The following is an 18,502-nucleotide window of genomic DNA, read 5'->3' as shown; positions in this document are numbered from 1 at the left end:
TTCAGATCATCCTCAACCACACAAGCTCACCAAGCTCAAGGACACCTCTCCTTAGGAGGCTGTACTTCCTTTGTACTCATTCATCCTCAGCCCAAGAGGCAATCCACCACACCACACTAGATAGGGTATTACACCACATCGGTGGCTCGAACCAGTATAAACCCTGTGTCCCATGTTCCGCGAGTTCGACGTGCTGAGTTTTGAGATTGCGGTGAGGGCGTGAGCTAGGGGGAGGAGAGATCTTCGTGCACACCCCAGAGTTCAAACCTCAAGGGTTTTGTCGGAACTCGAAATCCGACAGTAGGGTACGAAACCACCTTGAAGCTATTCTTTCCGATCGATCTATCCAAGACTTCGTACTAAAATAACACCAAATAATTTCAGATTCATAATACTCAATCCAACACAAAGAACTTCAGAGAGTGCCCCAAGATTTCTAGCGGAGAAAAAAAGACAAGAACACGCATCAACCCCTATGCGTAGATTACCCCAATGTCACCCCGTGAATCCGCGAGTTGAGTGCCAAAACATATATCAAGTGAATCAAAATAATACCCAATTGTCACCACGAGTATTCATTTGCAAGACATATATCAAGTGCTCTCAAATCCATAAAAGCATTCAATCCGACAAAATGAAATCTCAAAGGGAAAACTCAATTCATCACAAGATAGAGATGGGAAAACACCATATGATCCGACTATATTAACAAAGCCCGCGATACATCAAGATCGTGACATCTCAAGAACACGAGAGAGAGAGAGAGAGAGAGAGATTAAACACATAGCTACTGGTACAAACCCTCAGCCCCGAGGGTGGATTACTCCCTCCTCCTCGTGGTGGCCGCCAGGATGATAAAGATGGCCACCGGAGATGATTCCCCCCTTCGGTAGGGTGCCGGAACGGGGTCTAGATTGGTTTTCAATGGCTACAGAGGCTTGCGGCGGCGGAACTTCTAATCTAGGTTAACCCCCAAGGGTTTGGAATATTTGGCAATTTATAGGGCGAGGAGGGGGTGCGGGAGGCCACCGAGGTGGGCATAACCCACTTGGGCGTATAAGGCGAAGAGGGGGTGCGGGAGGCCACTGAGGTGGGCATAACCCACTTGGGCGCGCCCTGGTGGGTTGTGCCCCCCTCGAGGCACCCCCAGGTGCTGCTCTGGCCCAGTAGTGGTCTTCTGGTCCATCAAAAATCCACAAAAAGTTTCACGGTGTGTGGACTCTGTTTGATATTGATTTCCTGCGATGTAAAAAACAAGCAAAAAACAGCAACTGGCACTGGGCACTTGGTCAATAGGTTAGTCCCAAAAAATTATATAAAGTTGCTATAAATGATTGTAAAACATCCAAGAATTATAATATATTAGCATGAATACTTCATAAATTATAGATACCTTAGAGACGTATCAGCATCCCCAAGCTTAATTCCTACTCGTCCCCGAGCAGGTAAATGATAAAAGAAATAATTTATGAAGTGTGAATGCTAGCAAAGTGCACAAGTTAGACCAATGACAATTTTGATCACTTTTCCTAGCATCATAACTACAATTCTTTCTTATAAAACTTCTCATGTTAAAGTAGCAACCAATTCACATGTTAAGGTTCAAACAATGAATTCCCTTGAAACTCAACAACCTATGTTCTCAGTCACCAAGCAATTGTAATTCAACTTATTCAATAGGGGGTGGACTACTCCCTCCTCATCGTGGTGGCCGCCAGAATGATGAAGATGGCCACCAGAGATGATTCCCCCCTTTGGCAGGGTGCCGGAACGGGGTGTAGATTGGTTTTCGATGGCTACAGAGGCTTGTAGTGGCAGAACTTCTGATCTAGGTTAACCCCCGAGGGTTTTGGAATATTTGGCAATTTGTAGGGCGAAGAGGGGGTGCGGAAGGCCACCAAGGTGGGCACAACCCACCTGGGTGCGCCTGGGCCTCCAAGCGCGCCCTGTTGGGTTGTCCCCCCTCGGGGCACCCCCTAGGTGCTCCTCCGTCCCACTTGTGGTCTTCTGGTCCATAAAAAATCCACAAAAAGTTTTGCGGTGTTTGGACTCCGTTTGATATTGATTTCCTGCGATGTAAAAAACAAGCAAAAACAGCAACTGGCACTTGGCACTGGGTCAATAGGTTAGTCCCCAAAAAATGATATAAAGTTGAAGGAAATATTCCCTAGAGGCAATAATAAAGTTGTTATTTATATTTCCTTATATCATGGTAAATGTTTATTATTCATGCTAGAATTGTATCAACCGGAAACTTAGTACATGTGTGAATAAATAGACAAAGAGAGTGTCCCTAGTATGCCTCTACTTGACTAGCTCATTAATCAAAGATGGTTAACTTTCCTATAATATCCCAAAATTTCAATTTGGAATGTTATACATAGGTCATCCATGCATATCATATTTTATTGCATTTTCGTTTTGCAATCCTCAAAATCCTAAGCAACTCAAGGACCCTCAGAGAGAGTTGGGGATTTCCCCGGTTTTCATATTTGATTTTTATCAAATAATGAAACGAGGATTTGGATTTTAATTATTTTTCCTTCCTAAAAATATTTCATATTAAAATATATGAGAGGAGATAATATGACTTCTCCAAAATAATTGAAATATTGGAGGACAAATATTAAAATCATTTATTTGATTTTATTTGGATTTTATTTGCATTACAAAAATTGCACGTTTTCAAAATTGCATTTTAGGGCCAAGAAAATGGTCATCTCGTTCTAAATATTTTATTTAGATGGTGAAAATTTGTTTTGGCATTTTTAGGTTTTTATTTCATTTTCTAGGGTTTTATTTCTGTCGGCGTAATTATTTTAAAAAAATGTTTCCTGCGCCCGACTGGGCCTAAGGCCCAGCCGAGCTAGGCCGGCCGCGCCGCCACCGCCGCCGCGCGCATGTGCCGCCGCGCCGCCGCTTGGACCGGAGTCCGAGCCAGACTCCGCCTCCGCCGCGTCTTGCCCCCTCCCCCAAGTCGCCGCCGCCGCCCCCTTTATAAGCCGCCACCCCACCGCCCCAAACCACCACCACCACCGCATCCACCGCCGCCCCAAGCCGCCGCCGCAGCCGCTTGCCGCCGCCGCCGAGCCCCGCCGCCCAAGCCCGCCCCGCCGGAGCCCTCGCCGGAGGTACCGCACCGGTTCGGAGCCACCGTTTTTTTAAACCGTTCTTTTTTTAGAAACCCTAGATCTGTTTTTTCGGTTCACCGGTTTTTCTCGGTTCTTCTAGTTAGGGGACGTTCATCCGTACGTTCATTTTAACGATCGGTTTTCGCCCGTTAGTTACATCTATCGAACGCTCGTTCGTTAGTCTGTTCGTCAGTTTTCTTTTTGTCGGATTTATCTGCGATTTTCTCGATCGCGATTTCTGATATGATCTTAGTTTCTGTTTATCTTTTCGCTCGTTAGTTGGAATCAGGTGATTCAAGCGCCTAGATCTTTGTCTTGAGACCCTCTTTCTGTTTAATCAACTTAAACAAGATTTTGGTACTGTAAAATTTGACCTTAGTTCATATTAGTAAACGGATCTTGTTTCTTTCGCCGTTTGATTTTCGTTGCTCCGTTTGATTTGATTCTTTTTGCTAACGGAGTTCTTAAGTTGAACTTTCTGGTCAACCTCTCTTATTTGAGATTTACCCGTGTTCCTTTGCTTGTTGCTTATGCATGTTATTGTTTGTTTGCGATAGAACACCCGGAGTGCGAAGCATGCTACTACGAGTCCCTAGGTTTTGCGGATCGTCAGCAAGGCAAGTTCACACTTTGATCATATTCCTTTCATACCCAGTTTTTATGCATTAGTTTCAACCTCAAACATTGCATGAGTAGGATTGATAACATGTGGGTATTGGGAAGTAGTTGATGAGGTAGGAACCTATTGCCCTGCATTAAAACCTTGGGAGTTACTATTACGTTATGCTTATATTGCCATGCTATGCTCGTAGACGTGCATTGGGTTTCAGAGTATTCATGACAGATGTGAGATTGTTAATTAATGGTTTACTTAAGGTGGCAACTTTAACACACATCTGGGTGGATTGAGGCACCTGGGTATTCCAGTGATTGCCTGTTTTTCTTTATGGACCGCCACCCAGGCTCAAAGGGATCATGAGATTATTCATACTAGAAACTTCCGTGTGCAGCCACAAGCTATTATGGGCTCTAGCATAGTTGATTAAGTCGTGTAAACTCTTACAGTGGTAGACTAGCAGATGTAGGGGATGTAGGTGGTACGGTCTACCCATCGTAAGGTGCAAACGCTTCTGAAAGACCGTGTCTCGGTCATCCGATTCTCAAACACCATGTAGTGCGAGAAATCCAACGAAGTAGATCGAGTCTTGTGGGGAAAAGTGCGCAAACCTCTGCAGAGTGTATAAACTAATCATGATTAGCCGTGTCCCTGGTTATGGACGTCTTGAGTATCTAGTACTTAGATTATCATGTGAATCTCATCATGTGACTTTAATTAATTTTGTTGGGTTATAATGATGATGCTTAATTGGGATTGAGAGGGTGTATACACTCTCAATGTTTACAACCACCTTGATAGTTAAATAAAATGTATTCCTTTGTGGTAGGGAAAAATTGGCTTTTTGCAAAAACATATAACCATAGAGCTTTTCCACCAGCCACGTATGCATGTAGTGATAGCCATTGTTCATCATTCTCTATGGTGTGAATTTGCCAGTACATTCAATGTACCGACCCTTGTGGCTGCAACGTCTCATGTTCCAGGAATCTTACAACGAGTAAGTGATACATTAGGGTTACGATTTCTACACTCAACTTTGCCGTTGGTGTTGATGGGAATCCACAACCTTGTTGTTACTTCCGCTATTTGGATTGAGGTAATAGTATTTACATTACTTTTACATGTGATTTACCTCTGTTATAAATCCTCGAGTACTGTGTGTGTCAGCATACCGATCCAGGGATGACACTTAAGCACAGAGACTTGATCCATTCGGGTCGGGTCGCTACAAGATGGTATCAGAGCACATGCTGAGTGTATGACACGACCACTAAGCTAAACCATAGGTCACACTTCTCTTCTCATTTCTGACTCCTCTTCAATTTCTACTCTTTAGGATGACGGAGATGAAGAACAAGTTTGCCCAACCAAATGAAGACACATCTTTTGGACGCCACTTGAAGGAAGTCACTAGGTACTTGAACATTGGAATACCAAGCTTCACCGGGACATACAACGCTACCTTGCCAGAAGAGGAGCGCTGGATGATTCAAGTACAAGTTCCAGGAAGGACGTTCTCGCCAACTTCTAAACCCATAAAATTTTCTTTCGAAGCACCCACCTGGAGTCTAGGCAAGAGCATGGCAGCCCACATTACCATGGGACGCATTGGAGAAGTCTACAACAGGGAACTTAAGGACACTATCTACCAAATATGTGGGCGCCGAGACGAGCAATGGGAAGTAATCAGCACCAAGAAGGATAGATCCATTGCAGCTTTCATCCAGGAGTTAAACCAGCACATTCGACGCCAGGAGAACCAGATGTGAGCGGACATGATGAACTTGAAGAAGGCGAAGACTAGGATCATCGAGCTGGAGGAAGAACTCAAGTTTACACGCGATGGATATGAGGAAGAAATCAAGACACTACTGGAGAAGAATGACGACCTGGTTAAGAAGATCGGAGTATTCATGGGAGGTCCAGCACTGGGAGTAGAAGATGACGATTCCACTTGCCCGGACAACTACATCATCATCGACGACACCGATTCCGATCCAAGTGATGATGACTTCAAAGACGAAGCTGGAGCAGATATCATGGAATGTTCCACCGATCAAAATTTCTAGAGGACCACCATATATTAGTAGTATTTCCCCCATGCATTTAGTAGTAGTTGAGCACTTTTGCGATAGTTCCAGACTGCTTGTATGCCCTTGCTTGATTGATTGAGTGAAATGACTGTGTTTGTCTCATGTGAATATGGGTAGTGCTTTCTCATTAGACCACTTTTATATTCTGATCTCTTCCATCTAAACCCATCAGATGCCTCCGAGACATGACCCCGGTTTTGTTTTCCCACCGGAGCTCACCCAGTTGATCCAGCAGCAGAATACTTTGATGCAATTGCTAGTTCAGAACCAGGGCAACAACAACAACAACAACAACAACAACAACAACAACAACAACAACAACAACAACAACAACAACAACCCGCCACCAGTGGACAACCTAGCCCGCTTTCTAAGGTTATAACCGCCGGTGTTTTCCAGTAGCACCGAGCCTATAGTTTCAGATGATTGGCTCCGCAGGATTGGAAGGGAGTTAACCACTGCGGGATGCACTGATGCTGAGAAGGTGCATTTTGCCGCACATTAGTTGGATGGACCAGCATCATCATGATGGGAGAAGTTGCCTACAAGTTGGAATTACCTGAGGGATTGTCAAGAGTTCACGATGTGTTCCATGTTTCACAGCTGAAGAAGTGTCATGCTGAGATGGCCGATATACCGTTAAGAGATACAATACCCTTGGAGGTGATTCAGTTGGACAGTGATTTGACTTATGAGGAGAAGCCAGTTAAGATTCTTGAGTTTGCCAGCCGAGTCACCAGCATCAAGGTTATCAAGTTTTGAAAAGTTCACTAGAGCCACCATACCGAGGTTGAAGCCACCTGCGAACGAGAGGATGATCTACTCAAAGACCACCCGCACATATTTTCTAGCCAACCCGAATCTCGAGGGCGAGATTCATCTTAAGGGGGGGTAGGTTTGTAACATCCCAAATTTTCAATTTGGAATGTTATACATAGGTCATCCATGCATATCATATTTTATTGCATTTTCGTTTTGCAATCCTCAAAATCCTAAGCAACTCAAGGACCCTCGGAGGGAGTTGGGGATTTCCCCGGTTTTCATATTTGATTTTTATCAAATAATGAAACGAGGATTTGGATTTTAATTATGTTTCCTTCCTAAAAATATTTCATATTAAAATATATGATAGGAGATAATATAACTTCTCCAAAATAATTAAATTATTGGAGGGAAAATATTAAAATCATTTATTTGATTTATTTGGATTTTATTTGCATTAGAAAAATTACATGTTTTCAAAATTGCATTTTAGGGCCAAGAAAATGTTCATCTCGTTCTAAATATTTTATTTAGACGGTGAATTTTTTTTTGGCATTTTAAGGTTTTTATTTTATTTTCTAGGGTTTTATTTCTGTCGGTGTAATTATTTTAAAAAATGTTTCCCGCGCCCGACTGGGCCTAAGGCCCAGCCGAGCCAGGCCGGCCCGAGCCGCCACCACCCCCGCGCGCGTGCGCCACCCTGCCGCCGGTCGGACCGGAGTCCGAGTCGGACTCCGCAATCCGCCGCGTCTTGCCCCCTCCCCCAAGTCGCGGCCCCCGCCCCCTTTATAAGCCGCCACCCCCGCCGCCCCAAACCACCACCACCACCGCAGCCACCGCCGCCCCAAGCCGCAGCCGCCGCTGCCGCTTGCCGCCGTCGCCGCCTGCCTCGCCGCCGCCGCAGCCGAGCGCCGCCGCCGCCGAGCCCCGCCACCCGCGAGTCGCCGCCGCCGCCCAAGCCCGCCCCGCCGGAGCCCTTGCCGGAGGTACCGCGCCGATTTTTTAAAAAACCGTTCGGTTTTTTAGAAACCCTAGATCCGTTTTTTTTGGTTCGCCGGTTTTTCTCGGTTCTTCTAGTTAGCGGACGTTCGTCCGTATGTTTGTTTTATCGAACGGTTTTCGCCCGTTAGTTACAGCTAACGAACGCTCGTTCGTTATTCTGTTCGTCAGTTTTCTTTTTATCGGATTTATCCGTGATTTTCTCGATCGTGATTTCTAATCCGATCTTATTTCTGTTTATCTTTTCGCTCGTTAGTCGGAATCAGGCGATTCAAGCGCCTACATCTTCGTCTCGAAACCCTCTTTCTGTTTAATCAACTGAAACAAGATTTTGGTACTGTAAAATTTGACCTTAGTTCATATTAGTAAACAGATCTTGTTTCTTTCGCCGTTTGAGTTTCGTTGCTCCGTTTGATTTGATTCTTTTTGCTAAACGGAGTTCTTAAGTTGAACTTTCTGGTCAACCTCTCTTATTTGAGATTTACCCGTGTTCCTTTGCTTGTTGCTTATGTATGTTATTGTTTGTTCGCGATAGAACACCCGGAGTGCGAAGCGTGCTACTACGAGTCCCTAGGTTTTGCGGATCGTCAGGAATGCAAGTTCACACTTTGATCATATTCCTTTCATACCCAGTTTTTATGCATTAGTTTCAACCTCAAACATTGCATGAGTAGGATTGATAACATGTGGGTATTGGGAAGTAGTTGATGAGGTAGGAACCTATTGCCCTGCATTAAAACCTTCGGAGTTACTATTACGTTATGCTTATATTGCCATGCTATGCTCGTAGACGTGGATTGGGTTTGAGAGTATTCATGACGGATGTGAGATTGTTACTTAATGGTTTACTTAAGGTGGCAACTTTAACACACATCTAGGTGGATTGAGGCACCTGGGTATTCCAGCGATTGCCTGTTTAGGCACCTGGGTATTCCAGCGATTGCATGTTTTTCTTTATGGACCGCCACCCAGGCTCAAAGGGATCATGAGATTATTCATACTAGAAACTTCAGTGTGCAGCCACAAGCTATTATGGGCTCTAGCATAGTTGATTAAGTCATGTGAACTCTTACAGTGGTAGACTAGCAGATGCAGGGGATGTAGGTGGTACGGTCTACCCATCGTAAGGTGCAAACGCTTCTGAAAGACTGTGTCTCGGTCATCTGATTCTCAAACACCATGTAGTGCGAGAAATCCAACGGAGTAGATCGAGTCTTCTGGGAAAAAGTGCGCAAACCTCTGTAGAGTGTATAAACTAATCATGATTAGTCGTGTCCCTGGTTATGGACGTCTTGAGTATCTAGTACTTGGATTATCATGTGAATCTCATCATGTGACTTTAATTAATTTTGTTGGGTTATAATGATGATGCTTAATTGGGATTGAGAGGGTGTCTACACTCTCAATGTTTAACAACCACCTTGATAGTTAAATAAAATGTATTCCTTTGCAGTAGGGAAAAATTGGCTTTTCGCAAAAACATATAACCATAGAGCTTTTCCACCAGCCATATATGCATGTAGTGATAGCCATTGTTCATCATTCTCTATGGTGTGAATTTGCCAGTACATTCAATGTACTGACCCTTGTGGCTGCAACGTCTCCTGTTGCAGGAATCTTACGACGTGTAAGTGATACGTTAGGGTTACGATTTCTACACTCAACTCCGTTGGTGTTGATGGGAATCCACAACCTTGTTGTTAATTCCGCTATTTGGATTGAGGTAATAGTATTTATGTTACTTTTACATGTGATTTACCTCTGTTATAAATCCTCGAGTACTGTGTGTGTCAGCATACCGATCCAGGGATGACACTTAAGCACAAAGACTTGATCCATTCGGGTCGGGTCGCTACATTTCCTAGCCATGGACATGTGTTGTCATTTGATGAATGGGATCACATCATTACAGAATGATGTGATGGACTATACCCATCAGTTAGCTTAGCACTATGATCGTTTAGTTTAGTGATATTGCTTTCTTCATGATTATACATGTTCCGTTGACTTATGACTATGAGATTATGCAACTCCCGAATACCGGAGGAACACTTAGTGTGCTATCAAACATCACAATGTAACTGGGTGATTATAAAGATGCTCTACAGGTGTCTTCGATGGTGTTTGTTGAGTTGACATAGATCGAGATTAGGATTTGTCACTCCGGTTGTCGGAGAGGTATCTCTGGGCCCTCTCGGTAATGCACAAAACTCTAAGCCTTGCAAGCAATGTGACTAATGAGTTAGTTGCAGGTTGATGCATTACGGAATGAGCAAAGAAACTAGCCGGTGATGAGATTGAACTAGGTATGATGATACCGATGATCGAATCTCGAGCAAGTAACATACCGATGACAAAGGGAACAACATATGTTGTTATGCGGTTTGACCGATAAAGATCTTCATAGAATATGTAGGAACCAATATGAGCATCCAGGTTCCGCTGTTGGTTATTGACCAGAGATGTGTCTCGGTCATGTCTACATTGTTCTCGGACCCGTAGAGTCCGCACGCTTAACGTTCGATGACGATTTGTATTATGAGTTATGTGATTTGATGTACCGAAGGTTGTTTGGAGTCCCAGATGAGATCACGAACATGACAAGGAGTCTCGAAATGGTTGAGACATAAAGATTGATATATTGGACCATGTTATTCAGACAGGAAGTGTTCTGGATGGTTTCGGATAAAACCGGAGTGCCGGAGAGGTTACCGGAACCCCCCGGGGAAGTAATGGGCCTTAGTGGGCCTTAGGGGGGAGAGAGGGCAGCAGCCAGGAGGTGGTGCCCCCCAAGGGGAGTCCGAATAGGACTAGGGGAGGGGGTGCGACCCCTCTTTCCCTCTCCCTCTCCCTCTCCTTCCTTCTTCTCCTACTTGGACTAGGAAAGGGGGGACCGATTCCTACTTGGAGTAGGATTCCCTCCTGGGCGCGCCCCTTGTGGCCGGCTGGCCTCCTCCTCCCCTCCTTTATATACAGGGGAGGGGGCACCCCATAGACACACAAGTTTATCTTTAGCCGTGTGCGGTGCCCCCTCCACAGTTTTACACCTCGGTCATATTGTCATAGTGCTTAGGCGAAGCCCTGCGTCAGTAACTTAACCATCACCGTCAACACGCCGTCATGCTAACGGAATTCACCCTCGGCCTCAGCTGGATCAAGAGTACGAGGGACGCCACCGAGCTGAACATGTGTAGATCACGGAGGTGCCGTGCGTTTGGTACTTGATCGGTTGTATCGCGAAGATGTTCGACTACATCAACCGCGTTATTAAACGCTTCCGCTTTCGGCCTACGAGGGTACATAGATACACTCTCCCATCTCGTTGCTATGCATCTCCGAGATAGATCTTGCGTGATCGTAGTATTTTTTTGAAATACTGCGTTCCCCAATAGTGGGATCAGAGCCAGGTCTATGTGTAGTTATTATATGCACGAGTGGAACACAAAGAGTTGTGGGCGATAATAGTCATACTTCTTACCAGCATGTTATACTTTGATTCGCTGGTATTGTTGGATGAAGCGGCCCAGACCGACATTACATGACCGCGTTCATGAGACTGGTTCTACCGACGTGCTTCGCACACAGGTGGCTAGTGGGTGTCTGTTTCTCCAACTTTAGTTGAATCAAGTGTCACTACGCCCGGTCCTTGTTGACTGTTAAAACAACACACTTGACGGAAAATCGTTGTGGTTTTTGATGCGTAGGTAAGAACGATTCTTGCTAAGCCCGTAGCAGCCACGTAAAACTTGCAACAACAAAGTAGAGGACGTCTAACTTGTTTTTGCAGGGCATGTTGTGATGTGATATGGTCAAGACGTGATTATATAAATTGTTTGAGATGATCATGTTTTGTAACAAAGTTATTGGCAACTGGCAGGAGCCATATGGTTGTCGCTTTATTGTATGAAATGCAAGTGCCATGTGATTGCTTTACTTTATCACTAAGCGGCAACAATAGTCGTGGAAGCAATAGTTGGCGAGAAGAAAACGATGCTACGATGGAGATCAAGGTGTCAAGCCGATGATGATGGTGATCATGACGATGCTTCGGGGATGGAGATCAAAGGCACAAGATGATGATGGCCATATCATATCACTTATATTGATTGCATGTGATGTTTATCTCTTATGCATCTTATTTTGCTTAGTATGGCGGTAGCATTATAAGCTGATCTCTCAGTAAATTTCAAGGTATAAGTATTCTCCCTGAGTATGCACCGTTGCTACAGTTCGTCGTTCCAAGACACCACATGATGATCGGGTGTGATAAGCTCTATGTTCACATACAACGGGTGCAAGCCAGTTTTGCACAAGCAAAATACTTAGGTTAAACTTGATGATCCTAGAATATGTAGATATGGCCTCGGAACACTGAGACCGAAATGTCGAGCGTGAATCATATAGTAGATATGATCAACATAGTGATGTTCACCATTGAAAACTTCTCCATCTCATGTGATGATCGGACATGGTTTAGTTGATATGGATCACGTGATCATTTAGATGACTAGAGGGATGTCTATCTAAGTGTGAGTTCTTAAGTAATATGATTAATTGAACTTTAATTTATCATGAACTTAGTACCTGATAGTATTTTGCATGTCTATGTTGTTGTAGATAAATGGCCCGTGCTACCATTCCTTTGAATTTTAACGCGTTCCTAGAGAAAGCTAAGTTGAAAGATGATGGTAGCAACTACATGGACTGGATCCGTAAGTTGAGGATTATCCTCATTGCTGCATAGAAGAATTACGTCCTGGAAGCACCGCTAGGTGCAAAGCCCGCTGCAGGAGCAACACCAGATGTTATGAACGTCTGGCAGAGCAAAGCTGATGACTACTCGATAGTTCAGTGTGTCATGCTTTACGGCTTAGAATCGGGACTTCAACGACATTTTGAACGTCATGGAGCATATGAGATGTTCCATGAGTTGAAGTTAATATTTCAAACAAATGCCCAAATTGAGAGATATGAAGTCTCCAATAAGCTCTATAGCTACAAGATATAGGAGAATAGTTCTGTCAGTGAACATATACTCAGAATGTCTGGGTACCACAACCACTTGACTCAACTGGGAGTTAACATTCCTGATGATAGGGTCATTGACTGAGTTCTTCAATCACTGCCACGAAGCTACAAAAGCTTCGTGATGAACTATAATATGCAAGGGATGGATAAGACAATTCCCGAGCTCTTCGCAATGCTAAAGCTGCAAAGGTAGAAATCAAGAAGGAGCATCAAGTGTTTGTGGCACCCTGGCTCAGAGAAACAGGAACGCCCTATATTCCAGCCCAGAGATCGAGGAGAAGTCTTCTGGAATACGGGGCTGCTTAACATAGAACAAACCATCTTTCTATTGTTACACGAATAAGAATACAAGGTATCCGATATTACAAGGAATAAAATCGGCACAACGACACTAAGCCATCCTCAGTTTCTCTATGCAAGCAGCAGAACAACTCGAAGGAGCGGAACATCGACGACGGTGATGAACTCCACTCTGCAGGGACCCTGGCTGGAATGCTTATCCTAGCTCGCACGTATGGAAACCATGATAAGCAAGAAATCATATCCGGCATGACCTGCAAACTGGCATGACACGCCAGGTCAGTACATTGAATGTACTTGCAAGCTCACAATAACCAGAAGCATTCAAGACATACAATAACATGGCAATTACAGGTTAAACACGGATTAGCATTATATTATCCGAACAACATATCCTGAACAACATGATATAGCTAGAACAATACGGGCATGGCATGGATATATAAACATGATGACACTATCATGCAACATGATGACATTATCATGCACCAACTTACTCTGCTCGCGTTATCTCGTAACCATCACATGCAGCACTTACCAACCACGGACATCACACGATCATCTCAGGATCAAATCAAGCTTGGTATAAACCATACCGTAGCAATCAATAAATGACCACAATGAGCTTGATCTTTACCCATGATTCTCGCACAACATCACGAATATTCAACAACTCGGTATCCTCGATATCACGGTGATCATTCACGGATCACAAGCGAAACCACTCTAGGCTCAACGGGTTACCTCGTAACCAAACAGTGATCATTCACGGATCACATAACCAACTTATCTCATCATCGAACCGTGGTTGTTATTAAGCACATCATTAATTTTATTCCTGTTGACTCACAGTGTGACCGACATGAACTGGGCCCTTATCCGCGGGCGTGGCTATCGACAGATTTAATATACACTCTGCAGAGGTTAGTACACTGTACCCACACCACGGAACCCATGTCCTCGCACTCCCATTCGGGCGGACCAACGACGTTCCGACAAAACCGATCTACTGCCATGACGCTCTCCCGGCCACTCCGACCAACTCCCCTTTGGGCTAAGTCCTGGGTGGCCCCGTGCCTACCAAAGGAACCAATGGCCACCGTCATGGCAAAACATAAACGGTTCCAAACGGGGACAACCCGGGTACAGCAACAACGGGCACACAAGGCTTATGTCCGCCTACCTGATCAGGGTAGCGCGTGCCCATAACCTTCCCTCGTTGGAGGCACCGGCGAGAGGCACGACAATAGACCCAGTTAGGACCTTCCCTTAAAGGTAAGCGTGGTTGCACTGGTCAGCTCGATATGGTGGCACCATGACTCAGCCAACACTTGTTCAAGCTCAATTTAATCCGGTTAAACTTGAATGCAAAAATGCTGAGCCATGATAAAATAACATGATGCAATTACAATGCCTGAGCATGATATCAACATAAGCATGGGGGTGCAACATAACTATCCACCATATCAACAATGAATCATATCCAACTGAGCATACCATAATGAAGAGCATGAATATCACAAGTACAACACTACTCATAGTGTACATGACCATTAACATCAACAATAAATACCATGCAAGAACACATCAATAACATGTAGCATCCCAAATTTTCAATTTGGAATGTTATACATTAGATCATCATGCATATCATATTTTATTTTGCATTTTGGTTTATCCTAGAAATTCTACGCAACTCAATGACCCACGGAGAGAGTTGGGGATTTCGTTATTTTCATATTTGAGTTTTCTCAAATTTTGAGAATAGGATCATTTGATTTTATTTATTTTATCATAAATTATTTCTACTAACAAAATATGAGAGAGGGAATAAAATGACTTTCCCAAAATAAAGAAATATTGAGGATTTAATAATAAAATCAAATACGATTTTATTTCGGAGTTTCTCGGTGTTTTATTTGAATTCAGGAAAAAGTGCGTTTTTCAAAATTGCATTTAGGTACCAAATAAATGTTCACATTGTGCGGCTTGATTTTAGAAGCCCGTGAAAATTTATTTAGGAATTTTTGGAGTCCGTTTAGTATTTCTTTTTATTTTTCTTCCGAGCGATATATATAAAAAAAGCGAACCGACTTAACGGGCCGTGTCCGACCTGGACACCAACCCGGGAGGTCTTTATAAGCCGAGGCCCGTCCCCGGGGGGAGAAACCCTAGCCAGCCCCCAAACCCTAGCCCGCTAGCCGCCGCCGCCGCCGGATCCCGCCGCCGAGCTTCGTCGCGCCTCGTTTTCTGTGCCAAAAAAAAGAGAGAAAAAAAAGTCGGCGTTCGTCGTTTTTCTTTTTCTCGGATTAAATCCGCGATTTTTCTGATCGCGATTCCTGATCCGATTTTCGTTTTAGTATAACTTTTCGCTCGTTTATCGGAATCACACGATTCAAGCGCCTAGAGATTCATCTCGAAACCCTCTATCCGTTTAACCAACTTAAACAAGATTTTGCTACTGTAAAATTTGCCCTAGATCCAGATTACTAGAGCGAAGTTGTTTTTCTTTCGCCATTGGATTTTCGTTGCTTTGTTCGATTTGATTCTTTTTGCCAACCGGAGTTCTTAAGTTGAACCTTCTGGTTAGATCTCTTATTTGAGTTTTACCTGTGCATTAGATGAGTACTTATTGTATGCTTGTTTGTTTGTTTGCGATAGAGTACCCGGAGTGCGCCGCCTGTTACTTCGAATCGTTAGGTTTCCCGGATCATCAGCAAGGCAAGTAACACTTTGATCATACCTTTCCTACTACCCAGTTTTATTGCATTAGATCAATCCTCACACATTGCATGATTAGGATCTAATTAAATTGTGGGATGGGAAGTATATGAGGTAGTACCTATTAGCTCTTTATTGTCAAACCTTTGGGAGTTACTTCTACGTTTGCTTATTATGCCATGCTATGCTAGTAGACGTGGATTGGGTGAGTGATATCCATGACAGATGTGAGATTGTTAATTAATGGTTTTGTAAGTGCATCTAGTGCCACCCCTAGTTGGTTTTGGAGTATTGACGACAAACCTAGTTGAGGGACTAATGTGTGTGTGAGAATTGCAGGATAACATAGGTAGAAGTCCCCCATTGATTCGGTTTTACTACCAGAGATGACCCCAAAAAATGTATGAAGACATTGAAGTCAAAGGTGGTATATGAAGATATTCACATTGAAGACTATGACAAAAGAAGACATGTTATGAAGCCTATGGAGCTCGAAGACTTAGATCTTTCGTAGTTCTTTTTATTTTGTGTTGAGTCATAGGAACCACCGTACTGTTAAGTGGGGTCCAGGAGAACGAGTCAGAATGACTGAAGTGATGCCTAAACCAAAAACCTATGTCTTCGAGTGAAGACAATGAGAGAGAATCTTGTCCAGAGCCGGACAAGTCAGCTTTGCTTGTAGCCCAAGTAAAGTTGCCATGAGAGCTTGAAATCTGACCGTTGCGACACGTGTCAGTTCCTTAGTGACCCAGGGTCATTTCGGACAAATCAGGTCGGGTTGCCAAGTGGCTATAAATAGCCCACCCCCTACAACCATAAACGGTTGGCTGCTCAGATTTCAGTGCACGGCTTTTGTCGTTTGAGAGCAACCCACCTCGAAGCCTTTGAGAGAAAATTCCTAGCGAGGAGAAAAGCCCTAACCACCCAGAGCCAGAGTAAATTGGGCATCACTTAAGTCTTCTTGTCTGTGTGATCTGAAGACTAATTACACTTGAGGACTGTGAATCCTCCAGACGGTTAGGCGTCGCATCCAGAGCATTCAAGAGACATTGTGGATTGCCAGTGAACGAAGTTTGTGAAGGTTTGGGAGTCTACCTTGAAGACTTACCAGAGTGATTGGGCGAGGACTAAGTGACCTTAGCTCAAGGAGAATACGGTGAGGACTTGGTGTCCTGAACTGTGTGTTCAGGACTGGGTGTCCGGGACTGTGTGTCCTAAGGTTTAAATACCTAGCCGCTCCAACCAGACGTACAGTTGTCACAGCAACTGGAACTGGTCCAACATATCATTGTCTTCAACGAGTCACTGGTTTCATCTTCACTTCCTTTTCTTACTGTTACTCATTGTGAAGACATTGCATGCTTGCTTTATCTTTTGTCTTCACAACATGGTTGTACGATCTGTTTGGCTTCATAACTTCTTCCTACCTAATCCTTATTACACTGCAGTTGTTTGTCGTTGTGCTTTCACTCTATTGAATACTTGACCATGGCTGGCCTAGTGTAATCTAACTTCCACTGCATAGTAATAGGCATAATCTTTGCTGTTTGTCCTCATAACTCCCATGTTTTGAAGACTTTCATGAAAATCGCCTATTCACCCCCCCTCTAGTCGATATAACGCACTTTCAGGTTTATCTAAGGTGGCAACTTAAACACACATCTGGGTGGATTGAGGCACCTGGGTATTCCAGGACTTGCCTGTTTTCTTTTGGACCGCCACCTAGGCTCAAAGGTATCATGAGACTATTCATACTAGAAACTTCCGTGTGCAGCCACAAGCTATTATGGGCTCTAGCATAGTTGACTAAGTTGTGCGAACTCTTACAGTGGTAAACTAGCAGATGTAGGGGATGTAGGTGGTACGGTCTACCCGATCGTAAGGTGCTAGCGCTTCTAAAAGACTATGTCTCGGTCATCCATCTTCTCAAACACCATGTAGTGCGAGAAACCAAACGGAGGCGATCGAGTCTTGTGGGGAAAAGTGTGCAAACCTTTGCAGAGTGTAATAAACTAATCATCGTTAGCCGTGTCCCCGATTATGGACATCTTGAGTATCTAGTACTTGGATTATCATGTGAATCTCAACATGTTACTCTAAAATTAATTTTGTTGGGTTATGTTTAATGATGATGCTTAATTGGGATTGAGGATACTGTCAACCATTCTCAATGTTTAACAACCACCATGATAGTAATTAAATTTTATTCCTTTGAAGTAGGGAAAAATTGGCTTTACGCAAAACTGTAACCATAGAGCTTTCCACCAGCCAAATATGCATATAGTATAGCTGTTTCATTCCATTACTCTCTATGTGTTACCTTGCCAGTATATTCCATGTGCTGACCCGTTTTCGGGCTGCAACGTTAATGTTGCAGAATTTTCAGACGACGATTAAGGAGCTTTTAGGTCGTGGTTCTATACTCAGTGATGCCGTTGGAGTTGATGGACTCACTTATCTTCCAAGCCTTCCGCTGTTATCGTTATTAGATGGCCTTAAACCATATTTATTGTAATATGTTCTCTTATGAGACACTCGATGTAATAAGTGTGTGATTGCTACTCTGCTATAAATCCTTCGAGTACTATGTGATGTCAGCATTACTGATCCAGGGATGACACCGGAGCACAGAGATCAGACTGTTTGAGGTCTGGTCGCTACAGAGATGGTATCAGAGCACACGCTGACTGTAGGACATGACCACTAAGTTAGAGACCTAGATCACTATTCACTCTCTTCTCTTCGGACCTCTCATCTTTTCTATTCTTTAGGATGGCGGATGCAAGGAACAAGTTCACGCAACCGGATGAAGATACACCCTTTGGACGTCACTTGAAGGAAGTCACTAG

This window comes from Triticum aestivum, chromosome 7A (genome assembly GCF_018294505.1).
Source record: "Triticum aestivum cultivar Chinese Spring chromosome 7A, IWGSC CS RefSeq v2.1, whole genome shotgun sequence".
Classification (NCBI taxonomy): Eukaryota; Viridiplantae; Streptophyta; class Magnoliopsida; order Poales; family Poaceae; genus Triticum; species Triticum aestivum.
Note: the sequence above shows the minus strand (reverse complement) of the source record.